A 9,968-nucleotide genomic window follows, 5' to 3' on the forward strand; every position below is an offset into this window, starting at 1 on the left:
ACGTTTCTTTTTCAGACCAGAATTTCTTTTCACACGGTCTTATTTAAATGATTCCAGTTCTAGCTACAGCGACAAGCTTTCTGAATATGAAGAACTTTCATTTCTACATTTCAGATCAACGCAAAAGATTTAATTATCCCGACCATCATCGAAGGACCATTCAATCAAATCCGCATTTAACTGCTGTAACTCATTCCATTTGTTTTGTCGCAAAGAACAAGTATTTTAGTAGAGCTTCAAAGAGTCGATAAATACATCAAAACACATCGAAGGTTTAGATTCTTTTTTTTTTCAGAATACAAAAAACCAAAAATTCGTAAAAATTATCTTACTTTTCCGTCTACAATTGACAATTTTGGAGCTATTCGAAGACCGTCGAAAGAATCCAGTCGGCAAACTGAATATCTCTACATTATACCGAGTCTCTCGCGTATCTCAGTAGTGGTTAATAATTCAAAAGAATGAACGAACATCGAATTTGTAAAGCGTCGTAAAAATAGGTTAAGCCATGTTTTGTTCTCCGTAAAGAACATCGAAGAACAATGATAATAACGAAAACATTGAACTTTGTTCTAATTCTCTTGACATGTTAATAAAAAATTGAATATGTGGAGCAAGTGTCATCGATCGTAGACTGCAGACGTTTTGTTGAACCGACATTTACCTCATACCCTGCACGTCAGTCTCGGCATGACTGTGTGCTTTTGTACTACGCGTGACATTAATTTTATCGTCGTTTTGATTCGCTCTGCAGATTTTCAAACGGCGCGAGGTGACTCGGCAAGAATGTTATAAGGCGCTGACATTTTTACTCGCTGTGAAGTCTGAGGACATTGATTTAAATTTTCCATGCATGAGGAATTATATACCCATAATTTGACTCTGTCAGGTCGATTTTTCAAAACTCTAATCACTTCGAAGTGACATTTAATATGAAAGACACAATGTTTTTTAAGATTATCGAACAATCTTCGGAAACAAATTTTGGTCCAACTCATGCATCTGATTAAAATAACCGATGGTTTCGTAATATTGAAGGAGTATTTAATAATTAATTGGATTGTTAATCGGAATCGAATTGGACAACTATTTTTATCATCACTAGGGTGAAAATTGTGAATATTTTTTGGCGAGGAAATCTCACTAGGCAAGACCTCTGAAAAAGAAATTGATCGTACTCTCAATCTGACGGTATATTTATTTTTATGAGAAGGACAAGATTCTGTGTTACCGATTGATGTTTCAGCTGTTACGTTGAGCATTTGTCCTGCATGTGAAAAGTAGGTATCACGATGTGTTTCGGAAGATTTTGAAAAATTGGGTTTTAGTTGTACGAAGTAATGTTAGGTTCTGAAACAGTGTCAAGACTGGCTAAAAAAACATGACCAACACTAGCGATAATTACACGAATATTATAAACAGTTGAATAAACGGCCTTTTGAAAACGCAACTGACGCATAAGAATTCACACGGGAGATCGGAGTTCTTGATCCGAACAAAATTGACTTACTTTCCTATTCTGCAAGCTACCTACAACGAGTATGCTATCTTTTGATAGTCAGAAATTAAAAACTTATTCTGAATTAATTTTAAGATCGAAGACAACAGCAATTTAAATTATAATATCTTGAAATAGTGCGAGTAGATGTAAAGTTTGGCATATAAATCATAAGATGGTTTTTTCAGTGAATCTCATTGTTCACCATACAAAGAAAATATCAAATTCCCGTGACCTGATTTTCTTCTCACGTGTTTGTGCGACTCGCTGTTGAAAAAGTTTTACACCGTGAGAATTGCTTTCTCTCTTCTCTCTGAGAATGGAAAATCAACAATGTAAATTGTAAATGCTCGACGAATAGACACGCATGTGAAACGAACGAGGAAAGGATGATCACTCACCTATGCATTAGTTTTATACCATGCGAATGTTGGTTCCGTGTGTATTGAGCGCAATGTAGAGAAAAGCAGTCGCGTATAAGAAATCGCGACTGTAATTGCGCATCTGTTGATCACCAGGCCGTTCCGATACACGTTTGTACAATATGCACGCGAATAATTGGTTCGTCGACTTGTTTCCACGTAAGGTGTAATACAAAGGAAACGAGTGAAAATTTCACACGTCGTTGAAAGCAAGAAAAGCTCATTCAGCTCGTGCGTAAAAGCTCGGCGGCAGGCGTGATTCTAACAAAACGACGAGTGAAAATAGTTTCCATGTCTCCAAAATCACCCCCTTTCGAAACGCTAAAGCTCCGGATCACTGTCCTCCTTTAAATTTTGCATCGCGTTTCACCGAATCGACCTGTTTGAAATCCGCGAATCGGGCGCTTTTTACCCCGGTGCCGGGGTGCAGAAAATGTTGTTCGGATATCGCCGTCCGAGGGTTCGGGCTGGGCTCGCGATAGTCACTGTTCTACGCGAATCTCGTGACGACGGCGGAAAGCTCAGGAACGGGAAACGAGGTCTGCCTGCTCCGACGGCGTGGCGCGCGCAGAACGCGCACCGATCACACGGGGCTGGAACGTCATGGAACGTGGTGGAAAATGGCGTCCATTGACGTCCTCGTGACGTCCGATGCTACAGGGTGCGCAACCCCCGCCCAACCTGAGCTTAGGCGAGTCAAGCACGAAGTCTCGACGCTTCGATAATGAGGCCACAGGTGCCGATCGACTAGATCGCAGATATTAATGAGGGTCGCATCGAGGATGGGATTGGTCGGAATTGTACCAGCTTGTGAGAAGGACAGACAGTGTTCGAAAATTTTCACAAGCAATGGAACGGTTATCACACCGGGTGCTTTTTTGCTTTTCATTACCTCTGGCGATGGAAGAGAAGTATTGGCTTCGCTCGAAAATCACTTTTTATAATTTCAACGAAACTTTACGCTATCGAACTATAGAATCTGAAAAACAGGTTTTTAGTTACATGTCGGTATGGATTTCTGTGATTATCTGTGAAACGGCTCGACGAAAAAATTTTAAACTTACAAGATCTTACAATCGAATGATGGGCATTGAAAATTGCCATGTTCCGTTTAATTCAAACTTACAGTTCTACTGGAAATAAATCTATTTGTGTTGTTTGTGTGAAAGAATATCATCGTTCTGATTACGAAATCTTGTTCGAAGCAGACCCTCAGGAATTACCAAATAAAAACATTTTTTTTTTTTTTTTGATTATTTCAGTGCTTCACGTGCGAAGGGGATATCAGTACATTGTTTTTATTACTTTGCGTCAATCTAAATAGACATTTGGAGCATATTTTGAAATTTTCCAACTGGGATGAAAATGGGGGAGTACAATTAAGTCGGTATAAATATTTCTGAGAACTCGTATTTTTAAAATGATTTAGTAGTTCCAGATGACTTGCCTCAAAATAAATTTCATATTCAAAAAGATCAGACTTTTTTTTATACAAAAAATACGTTGGATCATATTTTTCTACCTACGATAGGAGGTGCTGAAAATTCTAAGCCAAAAATTTAAATTGAAACGTTTTCTCGAGGAATTTTGACCTAAAAAGGTTCAAAAGATACAAGAAACATTTTGGCCTGCTCTTGACGACTATAAAATGACAATTAGTTTGAAAAACTTGCAGAGTGCAGATTACGGGCTTTGAGTTATTTGTAATTTTCGAGGATACGTAATCCCATGAAAACGCTATTATGCATCTGATATCAGTATCTTTATGTTTTAGGAATTATCATGAACAGATATCTACTACAAAAATTGAGTATTTTTCGTAAGGGAGCTCTGAGTTTGAGAGACAAGAGAACAGTTGGTGCAGAACCACTTATTGAGTAACTTATTGGCCACGCTCTACTCGTCGTCGGAAAATTGGGTCAAGAGTTCTAAGCCTGAGCCCCCGATCAAAGCTGCAAACGAGTGGAACTCCACGTGGTACTTGAAACTCTCAAGTATAATACGACTGTACGCCGTTGAAGAAGCTATACGTGCATGCTTTCGAACGGTGATCGGATTAGCTTTTGACTCCTGTCCAGAGAATGAAATAGAATATAAGTTACGATTGATACTCACAAAGTACAGTGAAACACACCGTCAGTGGAAGGGAATGAAAACTACAGGAACATTACACACATTATATGTGGAATAGTTCGATTCATGAGTCATAGTGACATTTTGTACACCAATTAACCGAACGAAAGGTCTTCCGAAAAGTTGCCGCTGTTGAAAGTTCGTACATCTAGACAGTTAATAGCAGACAGAAGTGATCATGAATATTATTCTTAAACATACTTCAGTCCTTGTCGTCTTCTACGTTGTTGAAAATTGCAATTTCCGCTATTTCGATATCGCAAAACAAACCGTCTGAAACCGGGTTACCAAATAATGGAATGAATTTCGTCTGCGAGCTCCGATTTCTCTCTTGTTCGTTGATGTCTGTTTGGCCAAATTGGATCAATCTCCGCCAGGGAACTATCCCGGTAGGTTTTAATAGCTCTTCCAATTTACCAAATTTCGGAAGAGCCGTTGAGCTGAAACATGAATGAACGAGTTCTGACCGTCGCATACTTTGGCCGAAAAAGTAACGAAGATGCAAATTGGGATGTATTTTTGTTCAGAACTAAGTCCAGTTTAGCTAGGACCGATATTATCCCATAAATAGATAACAAGATACTTCGTTAGTAATCCTTTCACGAACTACGTGGGTGACTCGTCGAATCCATTGCTCGATAATGAAATATGAAATACCAACGTGGGTTGTACCAATACAGAGGTTCGAAATACCATTGAGCACGTTGTATGAATACCTAAGAATACTGCAGTGAAATGCCACGGGCTATAAATAAGCTTGTCGAATACCCTTGCGAGCGTAAATTTCCTCAACACCATCTCCTCAGGAATTTTTCCAGTCAATGGAATATCCCGTACAGCCCACAATCCAGCAGATTTCATCGCATTTGGTATTCTTACGGTCTGTTCGTTCGCACATGTACCTACATCTAGGGAAATAAACTCGATAAGCAGCGTGTCCTGTGCCCGACACGTGTAGATAATCATGTATAGGTGACGGTATACGCAGGATGGAGGATCAGGAGTGCCGGACACTCGAGTGGTAAGTACGGGAGGATTTGTGGTTATTCTTAGGGGTGACACGAAAGCAAGCTGTTACTGCCCATTTAGATCTTATCGATCGACGGCGGCCGGTGTAGGTTAGTCTCGGCCTTTCGGTTGCGTCATGGGCTGAACCTTGCCCGTTTAGTCCTTACACATACTACACATGCCAGTTTATTGTTAGATAATGTTTTATAGGTGGGCGCAAGGCACCGTGGCTAACTGTAAGTTCGTGACGTAGTTTGGCAATCAGGGTCTACCAGACACGCGAAATGTGAAGTCATCGAATGTTGTAGTCAGTTTCGTGGCACGCACATACATAAGCGTCCCATTTTAGAAGGCTAAACCCGATCACCGCCTCTATTCGACGACGGTCGAAATTAGCGGAGGTAAGAGATTCGTTCGATCGTGCCGTCCTTCTCAATATCCCTCAGCCGAAGTTGCCGACTGCGTTTGAGCAGATAAGGTAAACTACGGACATGGCACGCAAAGAAGATTCACGGACCATCCGGAATCAACGGTCTGTGTCAAGGCATCATTTCGATTAGCCAAATACAGGCTATTTCCTCCAGAAGTATGGGGGTAACGCTTTGTGAACCGTAAATTTACTTCCCTACTTCAGAAGCTAATAATTCTTGGTCAGTTCGGCAGAAAGATAGCTTTCTTTGTCTAGTCTCACGGAAATGCGATTCACACGCTTAGATGGCTTTATTCCAAGTTTAATTGTGCTTTAGTAACGTTACATAGCTCGTTAATAAAGAACTGGTGTGTTTTTAATAGATTATTCATGTGTGTTTATAGTTTTGTAGCAAAAGATACTTTAATGCAAAATTCATATGATCTGTCAATTCGTAACTACGAATAATGAATGATGTTTTTTTTAAATTTAATTACCTAAGAATTCAATCCCATTGACTACGAAGCGACAGTCACTGATCCTAGACAGTGATATCGTATTTTAATAGTTCAATGCACCAATCGCCAGAAATTACAGAAATTATCTTTCGTGTCGATTTCAAAGTCCCGTGTCGTTCTGTCTCTCTCATTCAAGTGAATCCACGATCCACCTCAGAGACACTCTTGATTTTTAGAATTCAAGAAGGGGTTCGAAAAATTGCTTATCGCACTTGGCAATGTATGCAACACCGGAAGAGTCTACGAGTGCAGCAAACGGTGCAGAATTCGAAATAAATTTGCATAATATATTGAGATAGATATTGAAGAGGGCGGTCAGGCCTTGCAGGCGAAGGCTTACGAGCAGCAAAAGGAGCGTCTTGAGAAAGGCTTCTGTTCCAGGCTCGTCCGTCGACCCCTCAAGGGAGCCGAGACCTTATCAACGGGAGGAAGAGAAGAGGGTATTTATCAGAGGTTCAGATGCACAGACCCCTCAGTCGGTCTCTGACTCACCGCGTGCTTGGCGCCTGATTCTGGCATATGGACCAGGGAGTGAATACACCTACACAAGGCAGTAAAACATACACAATGCCCGAGCATAGCAGATCAGAGAGAGAGAGGGAGAGAGAGAAAGCTACAGAGGCTGCAACCCCGCAGCTTTTTAGCCCGGCATCCTGTAGGAACCAGTGAGTCATCCAGTCTCCCACCCCCATTCAGGAAGAGATCCACCCCATAAGGATCGCGAGCTTACATTAGCCTCTGAAACCCGGTGAGCTGCATGTGTACAGTGTTCCGTTATGGTTTATTATATTCCGACGCATATAGCGTCGCCACCATGTCGCACAGTTTCGTCCAATTTGCAACCCCCGAACGAAGATCCTAATCTCCGAGGCCCGCGTGTACGCTACAGCTTTGGTGATGCAGGCTAAAAAGGTGTCAGAGATATGTCGCTTATCAGGTTACGCATCGCTTGTTTGCGAACTACTTTTGGGCACCAGAAACGACGACTATTTTCCTATACCCGCATACACGTAAATCCACCGGGGAAGCCCCGACACCGCCTGTACTACTGTAATACACACGTTAAGATCCAAATCGAAACACGGTCATTGATACACCGAGTCACCCTCCGTATTCTATTACAGTAGTTTTAACCCGTCGATATTGAAGTATGCTGCGGGGATGCTTACGTCTGTAAGTCCCAATGCACGTGCGCTCGTTGCCAATTTACTGGAACTTGGAAACTGATAGTGCAGATACGTATTCAAAGTATCTGCGTCTTCAATTTTATCATGCTAGTGTAAGGTTATTCGAATATTTCCTGTTGTTATATGTGTTGCAAATACTTGGTCTATGTTGTTGACTCGAGTGTGGGACGGAGGGCCCATCATCGTTTGGCAATCGACTGCTGAGTGGCCCGTTCTAGTCATCGAGCAATCATGTTCTATTCATATACGACCGGTGTGTGTAGACGTGACGAACAGCCTACTTTGCAAGAAGTCCGCGCGTCAACCTGTTTGCAAAATTCCATTTCGGTAACAATAACGTCAGCTTTATTTTGCACTCTATCATTTGCTCAGCTGTCGTCCGATCGGGGCATGATTCATCAGGTAAATGACCTCGTGTATAGTTAAAGCTATTATATATGCTGACAACTTAAAGTTGAACGAAAATAATAATCATAAGAATGATATTTTTTCAATGTCGACTTTTTGCGTATAGTGGGCAAAAATATAATCGATCATACCTACGTTGCCTTTGGACTTTCGTCATGAGTTGCAAAACCTGACACCGAATGGATTTATTTCATCGATGTGATTATTCGGCGCAACCTGTGAAATATTCACACCTTTCTTGCACTCGCTCTTACCCAAAATGATTTCCATCCTCATTAACTTCGATGCACTAGCTGTGGCTAGCCTAATTATGAATAATGGCAACAGCAATTAGATGTCCTCGTTAAACCATTATCGTGGCAATTCGGTACTCATAACGTGGCGCAAAGAACGGAGAAGAGATTATGAAGAACTTTCCGTGGCGTGATGAGAAGGTGCTTTTGTTTACTTTCCATCGAAAGCACTGAGCTGCAACGAATGCACTACCCTCATTTGTTCGTAAAACTTCGTTTATTTTGTTGCTCGTCCGTTTCAACCTGCAACGTCATCATCCGCGACACCAATTTATTAACCACACCAAACGTCAAAAACATGAAATTACCGTAAGAAGTTCCGAGCCACGTTTCCACATCTGGAATAAGTATCACAACATCAATTTCGAACCTCGTAGCACCAAGTGCCCAACTCATGTAAATGAATACTACTCTCAATCCCTCCTAAAAAACACGTAGAAACCTCGACCATCCATTGATCCATCCACATTGCAACAATCGATGATCCAAAACCACGTTGAAAAATTGTCACGAAGGAAAAAATGGGCGTGAAGATGACGGGGCAAGTAACAGCCCGATCGTTCGTGAAGCGGGATCCTCACTTTAGCTTTTCGGGTCCGATAATCCTTGGCAAGACGAGTCATCTTCTCGGCGAGTCCCCTTGTTCATCTTCTCAAAACCGCCAAAGCCACGGCCGACTTCCTCCGAGAAGACAGCCTCGTCTCGAATACTCTCTCTTCTCGTACCTGAAGCGGTGGATAGCTGAAATCTGGTACGGTATCATCAAGCGAGTGAAGAGCATCTTTTTGGCCCGATCGGATAGCAAAGAGAGATCCTCGAAGATAGACTCCGAGGTGGAGAACGTATTCCGGTGCTCTCCCCGTTGGAACCGCAAAAATTTAGGACTAGGGGACCACGCGGACCGGAAGTGGGACCAGTCCTACCCAGATAAGAGTTTTATGTCCTTTGACGAGGAGTGCAGCGTCATCTTGAATGGGAAGGAGGCCAGTTTCGATGACGGCTGCGTTTCGTCCGATGCTGACGATCATTTCAAGCTTCAAGGTCCTTCGAAGGACGAGATTTCCGCGACTAGGACGGAGGGTAGCCAATTGGAAGGTCCGCAAGACAACGCGGTAGGAGAATGGGTACAGACTGATTGTGCTGGAGAAGTTTGGTGCTCAAAGTCTGAACTTGACACTGTGATACCTGAACTGAAACCGATTACAAGAGCGAAACGCCCTTCTTCTCGTATTCCTCGGTTGTGCACTCGGTCTAAAAAGTCTCTCATCAACCGCTATTGAGTATCTGTATTATAGACGCTGTGTTACACGAATAATACTTACCTTAGACTCCGCCTTTGTTGTATTTTCCTTATTTTTCTTCTTCTTAAGTTGCAAGTATCTGGACGATTGTTAACTGAGAAAGAAGACTTCAAAGGAAATTTTTAATACGGCGGTAGTTTCCTTTCAAGTCTGTTATTCTTTCGGAATTTCAAACTTAAAGTCTACCCTTCCCATAAAATTGCACCAAACTTAAAACAATTGATTTAAAATTCACGAAAATTAAAACAAAAACAAGTAATTTTGTCAGGGTGGCAGATAAAAATATGTGTACCTAAATCTTTGAAATTCTCTGAAAATCTCTGAGCGTGTTTCAATCCCGCTATAATAAATCCCGTAAAATTGTGTCTTTCTTTAGTACTGTCCTGAGGGAAAATATAGTATATATTAGTAAATAACACTATTAGCATTTTTAATTTTTTCATATCCAAAGTATTGTCTATTCAGACGGTTAGTTCGATTTGGATTTTTATGTAGTGAAGTACTGCTTAAATGCATTGAAAATACGAATTCATAAGAATAAAGCCAGTTCTTTTTTATCATTCATCCAAGATGTTTAATAGAATTAAATATTCGGAATAAATGAAAAGTATCATATTTGATGAATTTTGATACCAAATTTTTAATTTCTCTAGCTAATTACCAAAGGTAAAAATAATATAATTCAAACTTCCACATTAAGAGGCAAATTGCTTATTGTAATCAACAGTACCTCATTGATCCTAACTATTGATTTGATATTTTCTAGAACAAGGTTTTTTGCAGAAATTTGG

At 41.0% G+C, this 9,968-nt stretch overlaps 1 protein-coding gene and 1 long non-coding RNA gene across 2 annotated transcripts in view; one reads left to right on the forward strand and one right to left on the reverse strand.

Annotated features, from left to right (window-relative positions):
- Positions 1-1,640, forward strand: part of LOC124217530 (uncharacterized) — a 104,284-nt gene extending 102,644 nt beyond the window's left edge. The window contains exon 6 of the long non-coding RNA XR_006882837.2: positions 115-1,640. This is a non-coding gene — a long non-coding RNA (uncharacterized lncRNA). The remainder of the gene's footprint in view (positions 1-114) is intronic.
- LOC124217528 (dual specificity protein phosphatase 10) overlaps positions 1-2,378 on the reverse strand; it is a 112,853-nt gene extending 110,475 nt beyond the window's left edge. Inside the window, exon 1 of the mRNA XM_046623298.2 lies at positions 1,900-2,378. The gene's annotated coding sequence lies outside the window, so the exon portion shown is untranslated. The remainder of the gene's footprint in view (positions 1-1,899) is intronic.
- Positions 2,379-9,968: the final 7,590 nt, after the last annotated feature.

The sequence above is a fragment of the Neodiprion pinetum genome, chromosome 4 (genome assembly GCF_021155775.2).
Source record: "Neodiprion pinetum isolate iyNeoPine1 chromosome 4, iyNeoPine1.2, whole genome shotgun sequence".
Classification (NCBI taxonomy): Eukaryota; Metazoa; Arthropoda; class Insecta; order Hymenoptera; family Diprionidae; genus Neodiprion; species Neodiprion pinetum.